The sequence below is a fragment of the Hakea prostrata genome, chromosome 2, assembly GCF_041222555.1.
Source record: "Hakea prostrata isolate BN-2017 chromosome 2, UWA_Hpros_2, whole genome shotgun sequence".
Lineage (NCBI taxonomy): Eukaryota > Viridiplantae > Streptophyta > Magnoliopsida > Proteales > Proteaceae > Hakea > Hakea prostrata.
Genome location: NC_142601.1, coordinates 7,348,058 through 7,373,919, shown reverse-complemented (window position 1 = coordinate 7,373,919; position 25,862 = coordinate 7,348,058). Strand labels below are relative to the sequence as shown.

The 25,862-nt window shown below is 37.5% G+C and overlaps 1 long non-coding RNA gene and 1 other non-coding gene across 2 annotated transcripts in view; both read right to left on the bottom strand.

Moving 5' to 3' along the window:
• Window positions 1-1,052: 1,052 nt before the first annotated feature.
• LOC149023543 (uncharacterized) overlaps window positions 1,053-25,862 on the bottom strand; it is a 50,940-nt gene continuing 26,130 nt past the window's right edge. Inside the window, exons 2-4 of the long non-coding RNA XR_016171536.1 lie at window positions 1,645-2,270; window positions 1,492-1,562; window positions 1,053-1,415 (exon numbers count right to left, since the gene is read on the bottom strand). This is a non-coding gene — a long non-coding RNA (uncharacterized LOC149023543). The remainder of the gene's footprint in view (window positions 1,416-1,491; window positions 1,563-1,644; window positions 2,271-25,862) is intronic.
• On the bottom strand, window positions 5,736-5,842 carry LOC149023544 (small nucleolar RNA R71). The gene has a single exon (XR_016171877.1). It is a non-coding gene; the product is annotated as a small nucleolar RNA R71 (small nucleolar RNA).

The following is a 25,862-nucleotide window of genomic DNA, read 5'->3' as shown; positions in this document are numbered from 1 at the left end:
GGGGGAGCAGGGCTAGCTAGCACATGTAGGTTTTAAATGTCAAGTTTGGCCTCTAGCGTAGGTTGTATTCTGCAATGAGAAACGGAGACAAAAGTAGACAAGATGGGATGGGCTAAGGAGTGGAGAATTTGTGGCACAGATTAATTTCTTGTCTGCAACTAAAAAGCAATGCAGCTGGGCCATGAAACTGTACTGCCCATGCCCTATCAGAGTTTAATCAGAGATTCAGATCCTATAGTCATGGATGAACAGAAGCTAGTCTTATTTTTCACTTTCAATATTCTCTAGGAATCTAATGCATAAACTCAACAACCCCTGAGCCTCATTGTTGAACTTGATGCTTTGAAATGATAAATAAGGAATTATATGATCACTTAGAAACAATTGATTCAACTAGTCCTTCTCTTCTTCCATAGCAAGGCCCAAACCTAGCTTGACCTGTCTCCAACCTAAATTGTGCTTGAACTGGGCTTTTCATCCCTGAAGGCTTGGAATTGAAGGCCTTGCATCAGGAATGAGCTGGGCTAAGATTGAGGCCTCTGGCCCAATCCAATTTTAATTTTGACCCTAACTTTCCAATTTTTCAATTTCAACCTTTAAGATTTCACTTGGGGGAGCATCAATTAACCTAGCTGGGTCCACAAAAGTGGTCCTAGTAACATTTTTTGGGTGCATATATGCAAGAAGCCCCTCAATCCAGCTAGTGGAGAAGGAAAGATTTGCTTCACTTGGCAAGAAGGAACACTTTGTCTCATGAAAGAAGAGTGAAGTCATTGAGCCACAGCCAAGGAAGGATATTGGGGGCTTGTTCATTGAATAATGGGTCAATTATCCCCTAATAAAGAAAGGTTAAGACATTTTTTGCCTAGCCAGATTATAGGGTTTAAGATGGCTTCAACACAATAATATATAATTTAGGAATGAGGTTTTCAGCAAACTAAACTTTTTTTCATGAATAAAATAAGTGACCAAATCGAGCTTACAATTCTCATAAATCTCACTTCCCCCTAAGTAAAAGGAGGTGTATCTTTCATCATTCAACTAAGAAGGGGTGTAAATGCCATTTGGTCGATTAAGAGATCAGGTAAGTGTCATTTATTTAAAAAAATAATACAAAGATTCATGTCTAGCTCAAGCTCACCTATTTTATCTTTCATCTTTTAACTAAAAAGGGGTCTTAAGTGTAATCTTGTTCTTATCTCTATGCTAGCTATATCTTTGGCAATTTTTCTCAAGGTAAAGTGCATGAAATGATCAGAGTCAACCAGATCTTTTGCCCAGCATGATCACCATCCATAACCAAGAAATAGCACCCTCAAAGCCTGGTAAGTTCACTACCCGAGCCAACAAGAATCAAGCTTGCACAATGGAGCATGCAGTCTGGAAGCCAAAATCGTATTCTCCAGATACCTTCTCTGTCAAAGCAACACCATCTGGAAAGTAAGGAACTATCGCCACAGAAAATATGCCTGAGTCTGATAAATGGCATACCTCCATTAAGCCGGAACTCACCGACGGCATTCCCTCTCTGCAAATAGATACGGCATCCATCTCCAATGCACCTTAACCAAATAAAGATTGAAGTTTATACAAAAAGTTTACCAAACAAGAAAAATAACAGGCCCAGGTAATATAGAAACTCACCCAATACTGTATATGGTTGAAGCTATCATAGATCAAACTCCTCTTACTGTTCCCAGCTCACCAAATGTAGGTTAGATCAGCAAAGGGCTACTAGCAGAATATGGATGAAAAATAACCAGAATTCTTCAACTGAAAGGGATGCATGCATTTAGGAGATTCAATAGCAAGAATTAGCAGATGACATCACACCTATGATACAATTGCTGGCTCAGGGATGGCCACACATGTAAAACCATTGATGCGCACGGTAAAGGATTTAGTTACCAGAGGTTTCATACACGTGAAAGATTTGACGTCATTCAAGCTGTTTTGTCCAATCAAAAGGCTCCCATTCTTGGACAAAGCTAGCAACTGCTTGTCTTTGTGTGTCCACTGATTCATACTTCCGGTGACAATACATGTCTTCTTCTGGCTGGCCGTAGCATGCCTCTGATAACATTCAATCCAAGGCTGCTTCTGAATTTCTTTTCATCATTGATTACGTGAACAAACCCCTTCTTTAGACCAAACTTGACATGGAAGTAAGGGAAGTCTTTAGGGATTGAACCATGTAAACCCTTCTCACTAGTGTCAATAAGCTTCTTTGCATTGTGCTGGCTCCACTCATCTTCAGCTTCATCAATTGCCTGAAAAACCAAACATTTGATAGCACATGAAAACCAAATTAAACAAATAATAACATATGAAATAGAAAATAAAAGAATCAAAAAGAGGCTTTTGATTAATGGTGTTTCATGCAAATGCAAGGTGACCACAGAAGACAGGTTGCAACAGAATCAAAGCAGGTTCCATGAAAGAAAGTAAAAATTAACCAAGCAATTCATCATATACAAGTGAATCATGATCATCCAGCAATATCTGATTGTCACATGACAAGCTACCAAAATAAAAAAGCACATTGTTAATAACAAAATCCAACATAAAATTAAAGAAATTTCATCAATAATTTAAGATAGGTACATGGCTCTTTGCCTTGGAACATGGCCCCCGCAGCTAAGGGACCAACCACAGCACAAATAGGAGCATTAATAGGGATGGGATATTCTGCATTTACAATAATTTCGTCTTGCAGGTGAATTGCAGCCTGGCAGGGTTATTTATCCCTATTACAGAAGAAAATGTGGCTGAATAAAGTCAGAAGACACATTGATGTGAACCAAAATTCTCCCCTTGGCTGAAACCCTAACTTGGGCCCAGAACCCACCCATAGGAGGAGCCTCCCTAGACTGGTCAAACCATAAGGGGGCCAATTTTGACCTTATTCCCCCCTTACACAAATTAATCCCTAATTTCAGCATGTGTTTAGTTAACTAATTCAGCATGTGAGGCTTTAGTTTCTTTAATTCAGCATACGTCAATTAGAGTCTTTAGTTGAATAGAACTCAGCACATGTTAATTAGTCTTTAGTTATTAGAATTTTAGTTCCAGCATGTGCCAATTAGAGTCATTACTAATGGTTATGATTGAATGTCATGGGATCCTAACCTATAAAGGAGTCTCACTTGGGAGTGGAGTCTTTTAGTAGGCAATAAATAGCCTATTCTTTCTTGGAAAAAAGTGAAGTCTGATTATTTGAATAGGAATTGAGTTTGAAGACCATGGTTCCTGTTTAAGGAGGCCAAGATGAATTTTAGGTGGAGCTTTCTTCTTCAATGATCTTTCAGAAATTTCAACAAGCTCTCAATACAAATCCAAGTACAGCAACCCCCAGCCCCTTCCTCCCTCTCCCCTATCTTCACAAGGCTCCCCCACCCATTCCCCTTCAATTGCAGCCACCCCAAGCCCCTTCCCCCATCCCTGCACAACCCTAATTCTCCTCCCCCTTGCTGCCATACTCTGGTAGCATCATTCCCCAAGCCCCATGACACCCCAGCCCCTTCACCCACCCCCCACAATCTCTGCAAGATCCTCCCCTGCCCTTCCCCTACCCTACGACACCCCCTCGCTGATAACTCTATGAAATAAAGTTAATTCTAGTAATTTTATACTTGAGATAGCTTGATTCAAGAGTATTTTCTCTTTGTTTTAGTGTTAATTCTCATTAAATTTTGTTTTAGTGAGTCTTAGTGTTTTAAATCTTGTAAAGGTATTTTATGTCATTTATGCATGAATTTTCCTTGAATTAATGGATGGAATTGATCAGTCCTCTTTTTCTTGGCATTGTAGGAAAATAACTATAAAGGATGAAGAAATGACATGAAACATAGAAGAGGAACAAAGAACAAGTCTTCTTAATTTTCAGCCTTCTTAGTTTGCTGTAGAGATGTTGCAGCATTGCAGTAGCATTATTTTTCCCAGATTGAACACACGTGACATCATCTAGTGAAATTACTGAAAAGGACTAACTAATTAGATATTCCTCTTGTCATTACATGAAAGATCTCAGCCGTTGATATCAGAAGGAAAGGTTTCTAATCCTACAATCCATTTCTACCCTATCACTTATAGAAAGTTTGAGGGAATTGAAAAAAAGGCGGATGAGCTACTAAACAGGAGAAAAAAAAGAGGAACCAGAGACGGAGAGGGAGCTAGTGCATGAGGAAGAGCTGCTGGAGATAGGGAACTAGAGCATTGTGGAAGCATTTTCCTAGTTCTCTATTTGGTTTTATGGTTCTTAATTATTCATATTCTAGCCAAACTTTGTTAATGGCTGCATTTATTTCTCTGTATTTGAACTTTAATATGAGCTAATTTCTTATTTTATTGGAATGATAAGAGTACCCAAACCTGTGATTTGAGCCATGATTATCTAGTTTGTTGTAGCACAGTTTATTAACAATGTATTCAGCATGCATGTTTTTGAATAATTTCATTTATTGATTGACCATCCATGAGTGAATGTTGTGGTTTTAGTTAATTGGCAAGTTATTAGAGCTAGATCAATGTTGAATAGCGTGAGTTAGCTTGATCCTTATGTGGGTTTAGCTAATTAGTGGGTACGATAGGAATATTCACCTATCTCACATAACCACTATAGGAACTCGGGCGTAATTCACATCCTCAGTTCAATTCTCCATAGGAATATGACGTTTTGAAATAGGATGTTAGTGCATATGTGGATTGGAAGATACCCCGTGTGCAATTTTGTTCCAGGTTCTTTGATATGCCTTGTGTTGCGGTGTTGTTGTAGCATTCACAACCAAAATTCAAGGGAGGGGAAATTGATTCCCAACATTCATACCACTTATTATAGTTCCTTCTATTGCGTGCTCTCCATTTAGGACATCTAGTTTAATTCACTAGTCTTTTGTTTATTTAGTTCATTAATCACAAAATAATTTTGTCAATTTTATTTAAATTAGTCTTCCTTTTACATTGAGAGTTAAAGATAAAATTCTCCGTGGGATCGATACTCTACTTACTATTTACTACTTGATTGTGACACGTGCACTTGCTTAGCATTTTTAGACACAAGCAAACAAGTTTTTGGCAATGTTGCCGGGGAATTTTATCATTGATAATCGGTGTAGAAGTAATTTTTTGTTTTATTTACAACATTTTCTTTACTTGGATTACTTTTCTTTTATTCCTAGGTGCTTTAACCCTTGTATGAATACACTGCGTGATCAAGAGTTGGTAACCTTTGACTCAGAAATCGAAAGGACATTTCAAGCAAGAAGAAGGGAGCAACGAGGTTTAACAGCGGTTCAAACAATGGTTGAAACAGAGAGAAATGGGGTTATTAATAATGAGAATAATATGGCAGCTAAGGTTGATGACAGAGATATGGCAATTAGAGAGTATGTTGTACCGATGTTGTATGAGCTGAATCCTAGCATTGTAAGGCCAAAAATCCATGCGCCGCATTTTGAACTTAAGCCTGTGATGTTCCAAATGCTCCAAACTATGCGATAGTTTAATGGGATGCCAACAGAAGATCCTCATCTCCATCTTAGACTTTTATGGAGGTAAGTGATTTTTTCAAGATACCTAAAGCAACTGAAGAAGCCTTGAGACTAAAACTATCCCTTTACTCATTGCGGGATAGGGCAAGAGCATGGTTGAACTCTTTACCTCCACAGTCCGTAGCTACATGGAATGATTTAGTAGAGAAGTTCTTGATGAAGTACTTCCCTCCAACAAAGAATGCCATGCTTAGGAATAATATTACTGGTTTTCAACAATTGGATGGTGAATCTTTGCATGAGGCATAGGAAAGATTTAAAGAGCTCTTGCGTAAATGTCCTTCCCATGGAATTCCTCATTGGATTCAAATGGAGACTTTCTACAATGGTTTAAATGTACAAACTCGTTCCATAGTGGATGCTTTAGCAAATGGAGTTATATTGGCGAAGTCTTACAATGAAACATATGAGATTTTTGAGAGAATGGCCAACAACAACTACCAATGGCCAACTGAGAGAGCAATTGTAAATAAGAGAGTAGTAGGGATTTATGAGTTAGATGCAATGACAACCCTAATTGCACAAGTGTCCTCCTTAACTAGTGTGTTAAAATCAGTGAACCTTGCTGCAGCTGTACAAACACAACAAAATACAGCAGTCATTTGTACATATTATGGTGGGGAGCATTTCTCTGATAGTTGTCCATCCAACCCAGAATCTACCTACTATGTTGGTAATTTCAACAAAGTCAATAACCCATATTCGAGCACCTATAATCCTAGTTGGAGGCAGCACCCTAACTTTTCTTGGAATGCTCAAGGACAATACGTCGATCCATCTTCCATCCCAACTCGACCTCATCACCTTCCAAGTGCTCAACAGCAAGTGAAGACTTGGCCTATGGAACCCCTTCATCAATAGAGATTCTATTAAAGGAGTATATAGCAAAGAATGATGCAATTATTCAGAGTTAAGCATTTTTATTTAGGAATCTGGAGAATCAAGTAGGACAGCTAGCTGGTGCTTTAAGCAATCGACCTCAAGGATCATTGCCAAGTGACACAGAAAATCCTAAGCGTGAAGGCAAGGAGCATTGTAAAGCTATTGTATTAAGGAGTGGAAAAACTCCAGAGCAACCTCAGTCAAAGTCCAGCCAACATAAGGAGCCTATTTCAATCGAAGAAAAAAGGGAGAAAGAAGATACGGTTGCTATTCAAAAGGAACACACGAATTCTGCAAAACAGAATGTTACAGTATCACTGCAGCAACGTTTTCCAGAAAAACAGAGTTTTAACCCACCACCTTTTCCTCAAAGATTTCATAAGCAGCAGCAAGACCATCAATTTAAGAAGTTTTTGGATGTTTTGAAGCAGTTGCATATCAATATACCATTGGTAGAAGCACCTGAACAAATGCCAAATTATGTGAAATTCATGAAAGACATCCTTTCAAAGAAAAATAAATTTGGAGAGTTCGAAACAATGGCAATAACACAAGAGAGTAGTGCATTTTTGTTAAACAAATTCCCTCCAAAATTAAAAAATCTTGGAAGCATGGTAAAAACTTCGAGGGAAACTCAAGTTTCGACCAGGTGAAAATGGGAACTTAGGTGGAAACTTGAAAAATTTTGAGGAAACTGCGGACTATTCCGTACAAGTTTCGACATCAAGTTTCATCAGGTTTTAGAGAGTATTTTGGGGTGGGATTTTGTATTTAAGCTACTTAGAGTATAAATATCACATTGGTTGTATTTTGTTAAAAAAAATCAATGTAGATGTCATTCAATGTACATAACATTAATGTAAAGTTATCCAAAAAGTACATTATAGACTTAACTACTTAAGCACATAACATTCAATATATAACTTCTAACTTCAAAATAGTTGACAATAAAAGGAAAATACAACTTAGTGCTAAAAGGAGTGCCAAGAGTGGATTCATCCTGTGAACTGAGTAGTACTATGCCTATAACATCCTCTCCTCCAACCAACGAACATAGACATCCCATGACATTCTATGCCTATGGTTGTCAAGGTAACGACAACTGTAACTTTATGAGTCTAGTCATCAACATGCTTAAGATAACTAGCCTGAGAAAATACGCACTTTGGATAAGGAAGTCCTAATGGAAGGGGTATTTGTCGTGGTATTTGGGAAACATGAAATAAACAAAAAAATTGAAATTTTGGGAAAGCTACAAAATTTACATGAAAAAGTCCCAAGTTTCCACGAAATTTCACAAGTTTCCCACCAAATTTGGGAATCTTTTTTCTCATTAACCAACTGGTCCAACTGGGTTGAACCAAGTTTCCACGAAATTTCGACAGTATGATCGAAACTAAGGACTTTTTTTTGGTCTTCATAAGTTTTGTTTTGCATTTTCCAAAATGGGAAATTTCGGTGGAAATTTCGCAAGTTTTGAGGGAATTTTGTTCTATGTTTGGAAGTTTCACCATCCCTTATGCTATAGAGATAATTATATTGGGAGAGCCTTTTGTGATCTTGAAGCAAGCATTAACCTTATGCCAATGTCAATTTTCAAGAAGCTTAGTGTTGGAGAAGCAAGACCAACTACAAGAACACTACAGCTGGCTAATAGATCTTTAACTCAACCTGAAGGAAAAATTGAAGATGTGTTGGTAAGAGTAGATAAATTCATCTTCCCTGCTGACTTCATTGTTTTTGATTTTGAAGCAGATAAAGATGTGCCCATCTTTCTTGGAAGACCCTTCTTGGCAATAGGGAGAACATTGATTGATGTACATAAAGGAGAATTGACTATGAGGGTAAATGGAGCGCAAGTAACTTTCAACGTTCTCAAGGCAATGATATATCCAGATGAGATAGAGCAATGCTCAAATGTAAATGTCATTGAAGAGCTGGTTCTAGAAAAGTTTGAGAAATAGTGTATTAAAGACCCACTAGAGCTTTCATTAGCATCAGAAATTGAACAAGTAGATGATGAAGCAAGTAGATACATGGCTTGGTTAGAGGCAAGACCAACTAAGGCATTTAGAGGGAGTCGATTTGAGCCTCTTAGATTATCTGAATGTGAAACTAAACCCCCCAAACCATCAATTGAAGAGCCACCTATGTTAGAATTGAAACCTCTTCCACAACACCTTCGATATGCCTATTTGGGTGAAGCCAAGACACTCCCTGTTATCATTTCAGCAATACTAACAGAGGAGCAAGAGGATATGCTACTTAAAGTGCTGAAGAAATATAGCAAAGCATTAGGATGGACCATATAAGATATCAAGGGAATTAGCCCATCAATATGCATGCATAAAATTCTGCAGGAGGAATGTTGTAACAATTTTATGGAGCAGCAAAGGAGGCTAAATCCAATCATGAAGAAAGTGTCAAAAAAGGAAATCATTAAATGGCTAGATGTTGGGGTAGTATATCCAATTTCAAATAGCAAGTGGGTGAGCCCCGTGCACTGTGTCCCTAAGAAAGGAGGAATGACAATTGTGGAGAATTGACAACAAGAAGCTGATACCTACAAGGATAGTGAGTGGTTGGAGAATATGTATGGACTATAAAAAGCTTAACAAGGCTACAAGAAATGATCATTTATCACTTCCCTTCATCGATCAAATGCTTGATAAATTGGCTGAAAAAGAGTATTATTGCTTCTTAGATGGATACTCAGGTTACAATCAAATAGCCATTGCTCCTGAAGATCAACATAAGACCACTGTTACTTGCCCTTATGGCACATTTGCCTTTAGAAGAATGCCATTTGGTTTATGATGGCTATTTTCACTGGTATGGTGGAAAATTTTGTCGAGGTGTTTATGTATGATTTTTCAATTTTGGGGGAAACATATGTTGGATGCCTCACTAACTTGGCAAAAGTTTTAAAAAGATGTGAAGAAACCAACCTAGTCCTCAACTAGGAAAAATGTCATTTTATGGTTAAAAAAGGAATTGTTCTTAGGCATAAGGTTTCAAAACATAGTCTAGAAGTTGATAAAGCCAAGGTTGCTATAATAGAAAAATTGCCACCGCCATGAAATGTGAAAGGGATCAGAAGTTTTCTTGGCCATATTGGATTTTGTAAAAGGTTCATAAAAGCTTTTTCTCAAATAGCTAAACCATTGTGTAGTTTGCTTGAAAAGGAGACTTTGATGAAGCATGTATGACAACATTTCTAAAGTTGAAGAAGAGGCTAATCTCCACACCAATCATTATAGCACCGGATTGGTCCATATACCTTATAAGGTCATGTGTGATACAAGTGATTGGGCTGTAGGAGCAATTTTGGGACAGCGCAAGAATAAGGTATTCGATTCAATCTACTATGATAGTCGGACCTTATCGGGAGCCCAATTGAATTATACTATCACCGAAAAAGAACTCTTAGCAATTTTTTTTGCCTTTGACAAGTTTAGGGCTTATCTAGTGGGAGCAAAGGTTATTGTGTTCACAGATTATTCAGCTATAAAATATTTGGTACAAAAGAAGGATACTAAACTGAGGCTGATTAGATGGATCCTATTGCTTCAAGAGTTCAATTTGGAAATAAAAGATAAAAAGATGACTGATCAATTCCATCCATTAATTCAAGGGAAATTCATGCATAAATGACATAAAAGACCTTTACAAGATTTAAATACTAATACTCACTAAAACAAAAAGAATTAACACTAAAACAAAGAGAAGATACTCTTAAATCAAGCTATATCTTAAGTATAAAATTACTAGAATTAACTATATTTCATAGAGTTATCACACCCCCAAACTTAAATTACTAGAATTAACTCTATTTCATAGAGTTATCACACCCATGGTAGAAGATCCGCCCGGAGAGACTCGCCACCGAAAAGAGAGATCTCGACCACTCGGTGAGATCTCGGCGAGATATACAACTGGCGCAACTCGGTGGCCCATCCGGTGGGTTAGGGCCAATTGGGTGAAACTTGGTATTTAGCTTATTTAAGGCCTTTGAACACGTGGTGGCCTGGATTGTTAGAAACAACCCATGGATGATCTAAGTCACCCAAGTGGAAACCGAAATGTAGTAGGATTAGGGAATGCAATGTTATACAACAGTAATATAGAACCTAAGGCAATAATGAAAAGCAAGATATCAAATGCACAACTAACAAAGTTATAAAACCACCAAGAGTATCACAACCAACAAGAATAAAATAAATACAACCATTAGAAGTCATATAAGTCATTAAATCATAAACATAAGTCAAGTAGAGAATGATGATCCCTTGTGAGAGTGAAGAGAGGCAGGAAACAGCCAAAACCACAAAAAGATAAAAGAGAACCGCGAGACCGGGCGAGAATGGCGAGAAGGCGAGAAGCGAGATAGGCGAGATGGCGAGTATGGCGAGATCTCGGCGGATTCCCAACCGCTGCTCTCGCCTCCATCTCGCTCGCCAGCCAAAACGAGTTCTCGCGAGTCTCGGCGAGTCTCGCGAGATCTCCCACCATGATCACACCCCCAAACTTAAAATATTGCTCGACCTCGAGCAATAAAAGGAAGAGAAAAAAAAAACACAAAACTAAAATGCAAAGGATAATATTAAAGGACCAAAAGAGAAGAATAGACAACAACCTAGCTTAGTCATGCAATAGGACAAAAGTTAGACAAATATTGCTTCTCAATCTTTCTCTAATTTTCAGTTCCAACACTTCTTGCCAATAACACTTAGATATCATAATTTTACTCATAAGGATGCCCTCAAGTGTGTGTGTGAAAGTCAAGGATCTCACCCCTGATTACCCTAGTATAGCTGAATTATGGTCATCAAGCTTAGTTCGTTGATCTCATAAGTTGACCAAGTGATTACCTCTCCACTAATTAGGGACCCATATCCTTTTAAACCTCAAAAACCCATTTTACAATATTTTGAGTGTTTGATCTACAAACTTTATCTCTTTGAACTTTCTTTTTTTCTTAATGTCATTCCTACCTTTTTACACGAATACCAACATTTGTGATGAAGGTACCCAATTACTCAACAAGATCACATGCATGCGCATATTTCAGGCCACTGTTTAACGCAAAAATAAACATGGGTTACATGCGTATTCCTGGTTACTAGGCAGCCTAAAGTAGTGGAGCATTATTCTCTATTCTTCTTTTTTTTTCTTTTTTTTTTAATGCTCATATTTCGGGCCACTGTTTGACGCAAAAGTAAACATGGTTTATATGCGTACTCCTGATTACTAGGCAGCCCAAAGCAGCGGAACATTATTCTCTTGGGGGAAGGGAGGGAGTCAAACCTTTGCCAATATACACAATGCACAAAATTTTTGGAACAAGTCGTATTACAAGCATAATTTCAATTACACACCCAAATTGGGACCCCTAATATGTCAGTCTCAAGGTTCTCATTCAACCAATTTTGAAATCCTAAACTCTCACATGATCCAACCTTCCCAGGTTCTTCAGGGCTTGAAGCATCACTTGGTGCTCAATAATGGGACATCACGAATATGAGTAAATGAAGATATCAGATCATTATAGCAAAGTTGTGCTAAGACCTTGCACCAAAATCAGATTAAGAGCCACTAACATTTTTATCAACCCATTGCCATCCAAATCACATAACAACCCAGATTGACTACATTTTTCTTTATTATCACATATATAGAAATGCACACTATATACACGAAACATCAAACTAACATTGTTGCAGCAACAGAGAAGAAAAGCAAACAAAACCTAAGCCATCACATACACTAAATGACTTACAAACCTTGCTGCAGCATCAAATAGCAAAAGCAACAAAACAGAAAAACCATAAGGTAAGAAATAAAGTAAAAACTAACTCTAGAATGCTACTCACAAATGAGCAAACAAAACTACAAATTAAGTAAACAAAACATTAAGAAACTAAGACCACATATCAAATAAAGATGACAAGATGACATGCAACATGCAAATCATACCCCCAAACTTTAAGTGAGCAGTGTCCTCACAGCTCCAAAATAAGGAAAACCATAGAGATGATGGATATAACAAGCATCAGAACAAGACTTCCTTGAAATAGTATGAAGGATGGGGGGCAATGCCTAAATATTCTCCGCATCATTAGGTCCTGTGGCCTCGGTGCCGTCACCTAGAAGGAGAGAGAAGATGTGGTGGAAACTTTGGGAAGGTGTTGAACCGGCAGCTGTTCATTCTCAAATTGCTCGGTCTCATGCAGCAACATAAGACCAAAAGTCTGTTGTACGTGCATCTCTCGAAGTTCCTCGAGGAGGTGGAACTGAGATATTTCCATAAGGCTCATGCGCTGCTCCAATTGAGTGTAAGAAGAAGAGGATGCACTTAGGATAGAAGAATGTGGGGGTATCGCCTCTACATCAACAGGGTTGTGCTCTAGTAAGGGATCAGCTCGAGCTATCTGAGTCATGCACACAATGGTGTACCTCATGATGGCACCATTGTTGGGTGTTTGGGCATCAATATCCTACATAGGGACGTGGTGAGCCAAGCATAAGTCAGTAAGCAAAGAAGGAAATAACAAACTACCTCCTGGCCTATGAGCACAAGCACACATTGCATTATGAAGGCATTGACCAACATTAACCCTACGACCTTGCAAAATGGAGTGCAGGACTAATGCTCTCTCCACTGAGACAATCTGAATGTGTGGAAGGCATTAATCGAGACTGTAAGAAATGATATCATATTTTGGCTTCTGGTTTTAAGGAGGTACATAGTACAGTTAATACCCCATGGGCGGACTTAGACCACTTTATGCCTTCAGAACATAAATGTGTGAGAATATCATGCATCTCAATGGGATCCGCCTCAGCAAGATGGGCTGCGTGCTCATCAACTACATCCTCCAGTCCATAAAGTGCATTAATAGTTTGACTATCAATTGGGACTTAAACATCTCTAACATATACCGTATCCTGGTGCGACTCCGTTATGTTAGAATAAAATTCTTGGACAAGAGAAAATATAAAGTCGCCAGGATAGGTGCAAAACCTTTCCCAGTTATGCATAGCAATGACTGAGAGTAAGAAGGGGAATCCCTGGTCCTCATATGGGGACAACCGAAAACCTTTCTCTTGGCAAATATTCCGCTTGCAAATCGAGGTAAATCGTGCCTCAGATTTTGTAGACACAAAAATGTTGGGGGAAGGGGATTCACTAAAAGTAGGGTCATAAGCTAAGCGGGTTTTCTTTCTAGGTGCCATGATTAATGGAGCTCTAGTAAGGAGAAATATAAGCACACCCTCAACAAGCACCGATTTAAAAACAACAAAAAAAAAATCAAAACAGATAACTAATGAAAAGGGAGAGTAAGAGCACTTATCTATTGCAAAACAAGATATTTTGTTAGCACAACTAGAGCATCCCAATGACACAGAAAATGACACTGACTACCTTTGCCCACAAATCTTCATCATTCTTACCCCTTCTTGCCTACACAACCCGACCCCCAAGCTAATACACCATCATCTCCACTTCTTTTTCCTACTCTTCTCTTCTTTGCTGCAACGGAGTTCTTATCTAGCATCAATTCCAGTGTCATCTTTTGTGTGTCGTTGGGATGCTCTAATTGTGCTAAAACGCAGCTGCAACAAAATCTCTCATTCTGCAATAGCTAAGTGCTCTTACTCTCCCTTTTCATTACTTATATGTTTTGAATTTTTTTCTGTTTCCAAATTATTGCTTGTTAAGGGTGTGGTTTTATTTCTCCTTACTAGAGCTCCATTAATCATGGCACCTAGAAAGAAAACCCACTGAGCTCATAACCCTACTTCTAGTGAATCCCCTTCCCCCAACATTTTTGTGTCTACAAAAGTTGAGGCACGATTTACCTCGATTTGCAAGCGGAATATTTGCCAAGAGAAAGGTTTTCGGTTGTCCCCATCTAAGGCCCATGGATTACCCTTCTTACTCTCAGTCATTGCTATGCATAACTGGTAAAGGTTTTGCACCAATCCTAGCGACTCTATATTTTCTCTTGTCCAAGAATTTTATTCTAACATAATGGAGTTGCACCAGGATATGGTATATGTTAGAGGTGTTCAGATTCCAATTGATAGTCAAACTATTAATGCACTTTATGGACTAGAGGATGTAGTTGATGAGCACACAGCCCATCTTGCTCAAGCGGATCCCATTGAGATGCATGATATTCTCACACATTTATGTTCTGAAGGCATAGAGTGGTCTGAGTCCGTCCATGGGGTATTAACTGTAATGCATAACTCCTTAAAACCAAAAGCCAAAGTATGGTATCAATTCTTACAGTCTCGATTAATGCCTTCCACACACATTCAAATTGTCTCAGTGGAGAGAGCATTAGTCCTGCACTCCATTTTGCAAGGTCGTAGGGTTAATGTTGGTCAACGCCTTCATAATGCGATTTGTGCTTGTGCTCATAGGCCAGGAGGTAGTTTGTTATTTCCTTCTTTGCTTACTGACTTATGCTTGGCTCACCACGTCCCTTTGTAGGATACTAACGCCCGAACACCCAACAAGGGTGCCATCACGAGGTACACCATTGTGTGCATGACTCAGATAGCTCAAGTTGATCCCTTACTAAAGCACAACCCTGTTGATGTAGAGGCGATACCCCCACATTCTTCTACCCCAAGTGCATCCTCTTCTTTTTACACTCAATTGGAGCAATGCATGAGCCTTATGGAAATATCTCAGTTCCACCTCCTCGAGGAACTTCAAGAAATACGCGTACAACAAACAGACTTTTGGTCTTATGTTGCCACACGAGACCAAGCAATCCAGAGCAATTTGAGAATGAACAGCTGCCGGTTCAACACCTTCCCCGAAGTTTCCACCACATCTTCTCTCTCCTCTAGGTGACGGCACCGAGGCCACAGGACCTAATGATGCGGAGAATATTTAGGCATTGCCCGCCCATCCTTCATACTATTTCAAGGAAGTCTTGTTCTGATGCTTGTTATATCCATCATCTCTTTATGTTTTCCCTTATTTTGGAGCTGTGAGGACACTGCTCACTTAAAGTTTGGGGGTAGGATTTGCATGTTGTATGTCATCTTGTCATCTTTATTTTACATGTGGTCTTAGTTTCTTAATGTTTTGTTCACTTTATTTGTAGCATATGTATTTTTGTTTGCTCATTTGTGAGTAGCATTCTAGAGTCGGTTTTTACTTTATTTATTTTTTATCTTATGGTTTTTCCGTTCTGTTATTTTTGTTGTTTGATGCTGCAGCAAGGTTTGTAAGTCATTTAGCGTATGTGATGGCCTAGGTTTTGTTTGCTTTGCTTCTCTGTTGCTGCAACAATGTTAGTTTGATGTTTCGTGTAGATAGTGTGCATTTCTATATATGTAATAATAATAAAAAAAAATGTAGTCAATCGGGTTGTTATATGATTTGGATGGCAATGAGTTGATAAGAATGTCAGTGCCTCTTAATCTGATTTTGGTGGGAGGTCTTAGCACAACTTTGCTACAATGATCTGATGTCTTCATTTACTCATATTTGTGATGTCCCATTATTGAGCACCAAGTGATGCTTCAAGCCCTGGGGAAACTTGGGAAGGTTGGATCAATGTGAGAGTTTAGGATTTCAAAATTGGTTGAATGAGAACCTTGAGACTGACATATTAGGGGTCCCAATTTGGGTGTGTAATTGAAATTATGCTTGTAATATGACTTGTTCCAAAAATTTGTGCATTGTGTATATTGGCAAAGGTTTGCCCCCCTCCCTTCCCCCAAGAGAATAATGTTCCACTGCATGTTTACTTTTGCGTCAAACAGTGGCCCGGAATATGAGCATTAAAAAAAAGAAGAGAGAATAATGCTCCACTGCTAGTAACCAGGAATACGCATGTAACCCATGTTTACTTTTGCGTTAAACAACAACAACAATAAGCCTTGTCCCAACTAAATGGGGTCGGCTACATGGATTCTTGCTTTCAAATCAGTTCTGTTAGAGGCCATGCAAGATACTAGACCTAAGAAATGCATATCCTTTCTCACCACTTCTCTTAAGGTTATCTTAGGTCTACCCCTAGCTCTTCTAGTTCCTTTAATCTGGATTATATCACTTCTCCGTACAAGGGCATTTATAGGTCTCCGTTGAACGTGGTCGTGCCACCTCAAACGACTTTCTCGAAGCTTATAACTTATGGGAGCAACTCCCAAACCAACTCTAATGTTATCATTCCTTATCTTATCCATCCTAGTTTTGCCACTCATCCATCTTAGCATCCTCATTTCTGTCACACTGAGTTTATCTATATGATTCTTTTTAACAGCCCAACACTTTGCACCGTTAATCATAGTTGGTCGAACAACGGTCCTATAAAATTTTCCTTTAAGCTTTAGTAGAATACGCCAATCATATAAGACCCTGGACGCACCTCTCCACTTCATCCACCCAATCTTAATTCTTTGGGAAACATCATCCTCTAAATCACCTCTTTTACTTATGATTGAACCTAGGTACCTTTCTACCCAAAATAAAAAAAGAAAAACCTAGGTACCTAAAACATTCACTCTGAGGAATCTCCTTATCATCAAGTATCACCACCTCATCATCTACCCGATCATGACTAAAGTTACAAACTAGATATTCTGTCTTCGTTCCACTTAGTTTAAAGCTTTTTGATTCCAAAGTTGCTCTCCATGATTCTAATTTGATATTAATCCCCACTTGAGTCTCATCAATCAACACAATAGCATCAGCAAAAGCATACACCAAGGGACCTCATCTTGAATGTTTTTGGTTAATTCATCCATTATAAGTGTAAAAGGATATGGGCTTAAAGTTGATCCTTGATGTAGCCCAACTATAATTGGGAATTCATTACTTTGTCCCCCCACTGTTCTTACACTTGTCACCTAACCATCATACATATCTTAACTATATCTACATATTTACTTGCAACACATCTTTTCTGTAGTACTTGCCAAATTAACGCTCTAGGGACTCTATCATAAGCTTTTTCTAGGTCAATAAATACCATATGAAGGTCTTTCCTACATTCTCTATACCTTTCCATAAGTCTCCTAATTAGGTAAATAGCATCCGTTGTAGATTTTCCCGGCATAAACCCAAACTGGTTCTCCGTAATTGTAGTTACGTGTCTCAAACGGGTTTCGATTATTCTCTCCCATAATTTCATAGTATGGCTCATCAATTTAATGCCCCTATAATTATTACAGCTTTGAATATCTCCTTTATTTTTGTAAATTGGAACCACAACGCTTCTCCTCCATTCATCTGGCATTTTCCCTATACTCATAATCTTATTAAACAACTTAGTCAACCAAACTAGTCCATGGGTTCCTAAGCTCTTCCATACTTCTATTGGGATTTCATCAGGACCTTGTGTTTTCCCGAGTTTCATCCTCCTTAGTGCTTCTTTTACTTCGAACATCGAAATTCTACGTATATAAGTTTGAAAATTGGTGCCTTGGTGAAAGGTGTGATCTTCCGAATTATAAGTGCTTGAAGTATGCTCATTTAGTAGATTAAAGAAATAGATTTCCCAACTTTTCTTAATGTCCTCATCACATACTAATACTTTACCATCTCCATTTTTAATACATGTAACACGGTCAAGATCTCTACTCTTCCTATCCCTCATCATAGCTATCTTATTCATAGATTTTCCCCCTTCCTTCATGCCCAACTTAATGTATAACTCTTCATACTTCTTTTCCCTTGCTTTTCCTGCAATTTTCTTAGCTTCATTTCTATCTAACCTATACCTTTGAAGATCCTCAATATCATTAGTTCTTTGCTATGTCTTAAAACTAGCTTTCTTATTCTGAATGGCAGCTTGAACCTCACTATCCCACCACCAAGTCTCTTTATAAGAATGGAGCTTTCCTTTTGATTTACCTAGGACATCTTTAGCCATTTTCTTGATATACATAGTCATCTCATTACTTTTACGTAAAATAATGGCCTAGAATATGAGCATGCATGTGATCTTGTTGAGTAATCGGGTATCTTCATCACAAATGTTGGTATTTGCGTAAAAAGGTAGGAATGACATTAAGAAAAAAAAGAAAGTTCAAAGAGATAAAGTTTGTGGGTCACTCAAAATATTGTAAAACAGGTTTTTGAGGTTTAAAAGGATATGGGTCCCTAATTAGTGGAGAGGTAATCACTTTGTCAACTTATAAGATCAACGAACTAAGCTCGATGACCATAATTCAGCTGGACTAGGGTAATCAAGGGCGAGATCCTTAACTTTCACACACACACTTGAGGGCATCCTTATAAGTAAAGTTATGACATCTAAGTGTTATTAGCAAGAAGTGTTGGAACTGAAAATTAGAGAAAGATTGAGAAGCAATATCTATCTAACTTCTATCCAATTGCATGACTAAGCTAGGTTGTTGTCTATTCTTCTATTTTGGTCTTTTAGTATTATCCTTTGCATTTTAGTTTTGTGTTTTTTTTCCTTTTATCGCTCGAGGTCGAGCAATATTTTAAGTTTGGGGGGTGTGATAACTCTATGACATAGAGTTAATTCTAGTAACTTAATACTTGAGATAAAGCTTGATTTAAGAGTATCTTCTCTTTGTTTTAGTGAGTCTTAGTGTTTTAAATCTTGTAAAGGTCTTTTATGTCATTTATGTATGAATTTACCTTGAATTAATGGATGGAATTGTCCAGTCCTCTTTTTCTCAGCATTGTAGGAAAATAACTATAAAGGATGAAGAAATGACATGAAATATAAAAGAGGAACAAAGAAGAAGTCTTCATAATTGCTATAGAGATGCTGCAGTATTAAAGTAGCATGATTTTCTCAGATTGAACACACGTGGCATCATCTAGTGAAATTACTAAAAAGGGCTAACTAATTAGATATTCCTCTTGTCATTACATGAAGGATCTTAGCCGTTGATATCAGAAGGAAAGGTTCTAATCCTACAATTCATTTCTACCCTATCACTTAAGGAAAGTTTGAGGGAATTGAAAAGGAGGCGGATGAGCTACCAAAAAAGGGAGAAAAGAGAAGAACCAGAGACGGAGAGAGAGCTCATGCATGAGGAAGAGCTACTGGGAGATAGGGAGCTGGAGCATTGTGGAAGTATTCTCCTAGTTCTTTATTTGGTTTTGTAATTCCTATTACCTCATATACATTGGATTTGTATAGTCTCTCCCTCTGTTGGTTAAAATTTGATAACATAAATCTGATTTTATATAGTTTCTGCCACTGCTGGTTAGAGTTTGTTCATATAAATCTGATTTTATATAGTTTCATCACAAATTGATTTTTTAGATTGGGTTAGCCAGTTAAGTTGAACCGGCTGGTTCACTTATGTTGTATATGTTATCTCTGGTCTGGTTTATTCATTACTTATGCAATTGAATTGAGTTTCTGATTTGGGGAAAAATTGAGGGCTCTGGCGATTCGACAATGGCGATGGTTATTCTCTTTGTCTTCATCTTTGTTCTTCGTTCTTGGAGGATTTATGAGGAGTTGTGACCGGATTGTGTTCAACACAAGGAGAGGAAGACTCGACGGTGGTTTGAGGAAGTATTGTTGCCTATTTTGATTATCCTATATACAAATTAGTTCTCTGATCTTGTAAGTTTTCTTTAATCCCATAGTGAAGATTGGACTCAATCCTGAGTCCCAAAGAGTAGGTTCATTTGAACCGAACTCCGTCATCAAAATTCTTGTGTTTTCTTGTTTCAATTGGTAAATTGTATACAATTTGTTTCAATTTTGATTATCCTGTATACAGATTAGTTCCCTGATCTTGTAAGTTTTCTTTAATCCCATAGTAAAGATCGGACTCAATCTTGAGTCCTGGAGAGAAAGTTCATTTGAACCGAACTCCTTCATCAAAGTTCTTGTGTTTTCTTGTTTCAATTTGGTAAATCGTATAGGTCAATCACCATCTGCGATCCAGATTGGTATCAGAGCCAAGTTAGGTGTTTCGGTGGAATTAAATTAGGGCTTCTTGGTGGTTTTCATCTAATTTAATTCATATAAACTCATATGGTTAGTAGGTTAGATTATTGGATTAATCTAGTTCATAAAATGCTTCGGCTGCTACTACTTCTAGTTAGAATTTGATAATGTTGGTAATAACTCCAGTTATCTCAATTCGATTAATTGATGGGAAAATATCCTAACCTGGATTCGCTTTCCTAAAAAATAAAGTATACGCAGCAGAAGTAAATCTGGATCCACGTTCTCGCTCCACCACCAAATCTCTACCGGGATGATTCCACAATCACAAGGAAAGGGAAGTATTTCCACAACCCAAATGCCGTGAGGAAAGAAGATGGAAGAATGATCTAAGGCAAAGGAAGGAAACCCCCACTAGGTTTCTCCTTCCTTCGTTTCTTGGACAGAGGAGGGAGAGAGAGAGAGATGGGAGCCGCCGTTTCTCTGGCATGATTCTCTTACGAATGAATCACTTTTCTTTTTTAAGTGATGCGGTGGTTACAAATATATAACCTATATTCTGTAACCGCCCTAATTGTGAGTTTTCAGATTTGCCCTTGGGCATCTAATTTATTAATTATATTAATAAATTCCAACAGATAACATACATCTGATTTTATATAAGTCTCTGCCTCTGCTGGTTAGAATTAGTTTATATAAATCTGATTTTATATAGTTTCTACCACTGCTGGTTAGAGTTTGATCATATAAATCTGTTTTTTGTATAATTTCTGCCACTGTTGCTTTTGGTCTATGTAATTCGGCTATTGTTAATGTTGTCTACATACGATGTACTAATAAGACTGGTTAATTTTATAATTGATAACTTGTATGAGATTGAATTCTGATTATATATTAATTGTTTAATTAATCACTGGTCATAATTTTTAGCTAGAAATTGATACAAGACTGCATTATTGTATTCATTTTGTTAACTTGGCACTTTATTATTTGGTTCATATTGACCTATTATGTAAAAAATATGCTTGGTTTAATGCTGTAGAAAATTGTAAATGATTAGCTAATAAATTGTGATTGATTAATTCTTGATTATTATATTTTTTCAGAATTGTTTATATCAGTATTGTGAATTATTTCTTGTATATACTGATTGGTGTAATTTACTGGCTCCAAAGTGGAGTTCAGCAAGGAACTGAGTCTACCAGGGGAGGATTCTCCTCCCATTGTGGTTACCACTAGCTCTAGTAGAGTTGTAGGGTTAGGTGAAAACCCTAGGTACCTAGATTTGGGAGTTCCAATGGGGATTTCTAGGGTAGACATAGAGAAGTTTGATGGGACTGGGGATTTTGGAATATTGAAAAGAAAAGTCAAGGTTCTCATGGCACAACAGAAACTCCTTAGGTCTATAGATGATCCAGATGCTTTCTTTGAAAGCATTGACCATGTGTTGATGACTGATGTGATGGAGAATGCAATTGGCTGCATGCTCTGGAACATCACTGATAGTGTCATTAGGTGTCTAGATGAAAAGGATAACACCCCTATTAAAGTCTGGACTAAACTTGAACAGATTTATCAGAAAAAAAAACTTAGGTAACAAGATTTATTTAAAAGAAAGGTTGTATGGTTTTAAAATGGATCATGCTATCAGTCTAGACCAAAATTTAGATGTGTTTAAGAAGTTGGTTCAAGATTTGTCCAGTACTGGGGAGAATAGTAAATTAGATGACCAAGACTTGTCTATCATCTTGTTAAATTTCCTGCATAATGATTATCTTCTTGTTAAGAATTCCATTAAATATGCTTGTCAAAACATTACCCTTGACCAATGTATTGATGCTTTAAAGAATAGGGAATCAGAGTTATTGGCTTCTGGTAAGACTAAGGGAAGTGGGTGAAATTTGTTTGTCAAGGGCAAGGGCTCTTACAATCAGGGAAAACTCAAGGGTAAGGGTAATAACAATCATGCTAATAGTAATAAGGATAATAATGGGGATAATAGATTTGATTCTTGCACCAGGAGATGTTATTAGTCACATTAAGAAGCATTGTTTTGCATATAAAAGAAAATTGAAAGAAAATGAGATGTCTAATTGTGATATGCCTTCTTCTAATGGTGGTCAAGCAAATGTGTATGAGGTCCTTTGATGACCTAGGTGCTTTCTTTGGTAGCATAAACCTTGTTTTGAAGACCTAGTTATTTGGGTTTCCATTGGGTGCACACTTTGGTTTATCCTATTTTGTTCCTTTGTTAAAGGGAGGTGGTCTATTTATCTTTAAGGTGTTATGCTTGTGTAAGGAAGTTGTTTATTTAACAAATCTGAGATAAAATGTTTTGTGCCTGGTTTTCTATTAATATTGGTTAAGATATGCTTTATTGTGTGAGAAGTCTTGACCAATTATGATAGTGTTGGCATGTTAATTATTTGTTATTGTTTTGTACTCTCATGGATGCTCTTATTTGCATTGGTATACATGTCTGACTGAGTTTTGAAATGCTAGAGTGGTAATAGGTGGTGTTGACATGTGTGAGTCTGTTTAGTACAGTTGGCTGCACACATGAGGGTTCCTATTTCACTTGGTATTGCATTAGGAGTATCCCTGGTGTTTGGAGAGGTTTGGTCTCCAGTTCAGCCTAGATAGTGCTGGTTTTGACACAGGTGTTGTCAAGACGGTGTTTCCTCATATGTTGTTGGGGTTCACATGAAATTCTGGGGATATGGTTCTGTCAGCCTGTATTGTTTGAGTGGGAGTAGTCACTGTGTCTCGGATTTATGTTGTTGTCTGGTAAGATGACTTGCATTAGTTTTGTTTGCTTGATTATATCATGTTAACAGTTGGATTTTTATGGCCATTGTGCTTTGTAATTAGACATCTTCACATTTAGTTGGAGTCTTGTTCATCATTTGTGTTTTGTGAGTTTGATATTGTAGGATCAGAGTTGTTAAGTCTTTGGAATTTACTTATTTTCCTTATCTCTGGTTGGTATCTACTCTAAGTGACCTGGATATGTCTAGTTGTGGACTTGTGCCCTTCCTTGTGGTGAGTGGTGGAGAGGTTCTGGTTGAGTACTGGTAGTAGACCAGTGATGGATTAGGAGTGAGATTGCCTTTTGGGTTTGTTTTGATAATTTTCATCTTGTTGTTAAATGTAAGACTATAAGAGTGTTTGCGATCTTGAGTCACTCCCTTCATTATTTTATTGGGTAATTGGATACTTGTTGTCTTTCTTTACACTCATGTAGAAGAAATAACTATTTTGCAACCTTTAGGCATTTTAACAACCGAATTGAAAAATGACTGTAATGAATCCGGGGTTTCAGGTATTCCCTGGCATTGATATATAAGACTTGATGTTTGAGTTTTTACATGTGTTTTGCATTTAGGTTGGAGCCTCTAGTTTCTTATTTCATTTTTTCCGTGCCTATATCTGCCTTTATGTGGTTTACATATTGGTTGCATGTTCTATTTTTTCGGAAGTTTTAAAATCAAAATTTGAAATGGAAGTACTTGGATCCGTTAAGAATTTTCGTAAGTTTTGGTATCTATCTGGTTAAGGGGGAGAGATTTATGCTTATTTGTCTGAGTTTATTCCTTGACAATGATCATTAGAATTTTAACCTGTTGGATTTTATTCAGTTAAAATTTCTTTAGCTGTCATGTGTCAAATATTCTTTGATCATTGTCATGTTCTATATATATTTAAATGTTTATTGTTCAAATCTCTCTTTTCTAGTTGTTAAGTTCATTTATGTATCATGTGATATGTTTTAGACTTGACTTGGCTTGTATTGTAAGCATTTGTGTAGATTCATGGGTTGTTGTGGCAATATCAATTTTGTTTGGATTCATGTTGTTTATCTGTTGATGGTTGTGAGGTTCTGTTAACCAAAGTTGTGGTTGTCTTTGGGTATCACCATGGATTTCTTTGAAGTTTATACTTGTCTCTTGTTTAAAGTCTTACTTGTTTAAATCATATATTTATTATGTTTTGGTTGGCATTAGTATGTCTATGTGGTGGTTTACTACCTCTTGTGGAGAGTGTAATCTTTGTTTTTCATAAGTCTTTGGTATGGTGATGTCCAGGTGTGTCTTGTGTGTTTTATCAGGTTTTGCATATGTTGCATTTTTAGGGGAGATGCTGCCCAATTTTTTTTCCAGCTCTTGTTCTTTTGTCTCTGTTATGAGATATATGCCTGGTTTGTGCATGTTTACTCTCCATGTTTGTTTGGTTGAGTTGTGAACATCTTGAATTGTGGTTTAGGGCGTCTCTACCTGTGCATCTGGTGCATGTTGTGCCTGTTAGGAGGTCTTGTTGTTGCTTAGTTAGTTGCACATGTCTAGGTATTTGCATATTTGTATTTGCCTTGTATTGTTTGTCTTTTTTCTTTTTATCTTGCAAGTACACTTGGACGATGACGGTTAAAGCCCGATCTTCTATGGGTATTTTTAAGCTTACCGATTAAGGGGGAGATTTGAAAGGGTAATTTGGTCTTTTACTTGTTATTATTGGTTGAGCCAGTTTTAGCCGGTTCACTTGTTTGTATAAGGCATAGAATGCGTTGGTTCATTTCAAATGTTGTTGCAAAACGAAATTGGGGTTTTCGATCGTGTCTGACCTCTGCGATGGTATTCTATGGTTTTCTCTCTGTTCTTCGTCATTTGCTTTGATTCTTGGACAACAAGGCCCGAGCAAAAGGAGCAAAGGGAGAAGGAGACCGAGGGAGGGAAACCAGACCGGAGAAGAAGAGAAGAATCCCAAGGAAATCGAACACGAGAGAGAGGAGAAGAAGAAAGCATCTTGCAAAGGAAACCAAACAACCAAGAGAACAAATAGGAGAAAAACCAAAAAACAAGAAAACACAAGAACGAGAGGAGGCAAAAAACGACGGAAGCCGAACTAGGAAAAAAAACACAACGAACAAAAACGAAATCAAAAAGAAACAAACCCAAAACACCGCAAGGGGAACACAACAGAAAACCCAAGAACAAGAACAAAGAAAGAAGAAAGAAAGCAGCAAAGAGCGACCCAAAGAAACCCAAGAAAAAAGAAAAAGACGGAGAAAAAACAACAAAGAAAAAAAAGAAAAAAAAAAACACAAACCCAACAAGCAAAAAACCAAGAAAACGCAAAGCCAAGACCACAAGACAAAAAAAAAAAAAAATACAAGGCAAAAAAAAGAAATACCAGACATCAAAAAAACACCAAAGGACAGGAAAGAAAGAGAAACCAAAAAACAACAAATCACAACAACCAAAAAGCAGAGAGACAAAAAAGGCATAACCCAAGAGAGATAAAAACAAGAGCCACAAAAATGGGCAGCACCCCAAAATGAACATATGAAAACCGATAAAACACAAAGACACACGGACACACATACAAAGACTATGAAAAACAAAGATTACACTTCACAAGAGGTAGTAAACCACCACATGACATACTAATGCAACCAAAACATAATAAATATATGATTTAAACAAGTAAGACTTTAAACAAGAAACAAGTATAAACTTCA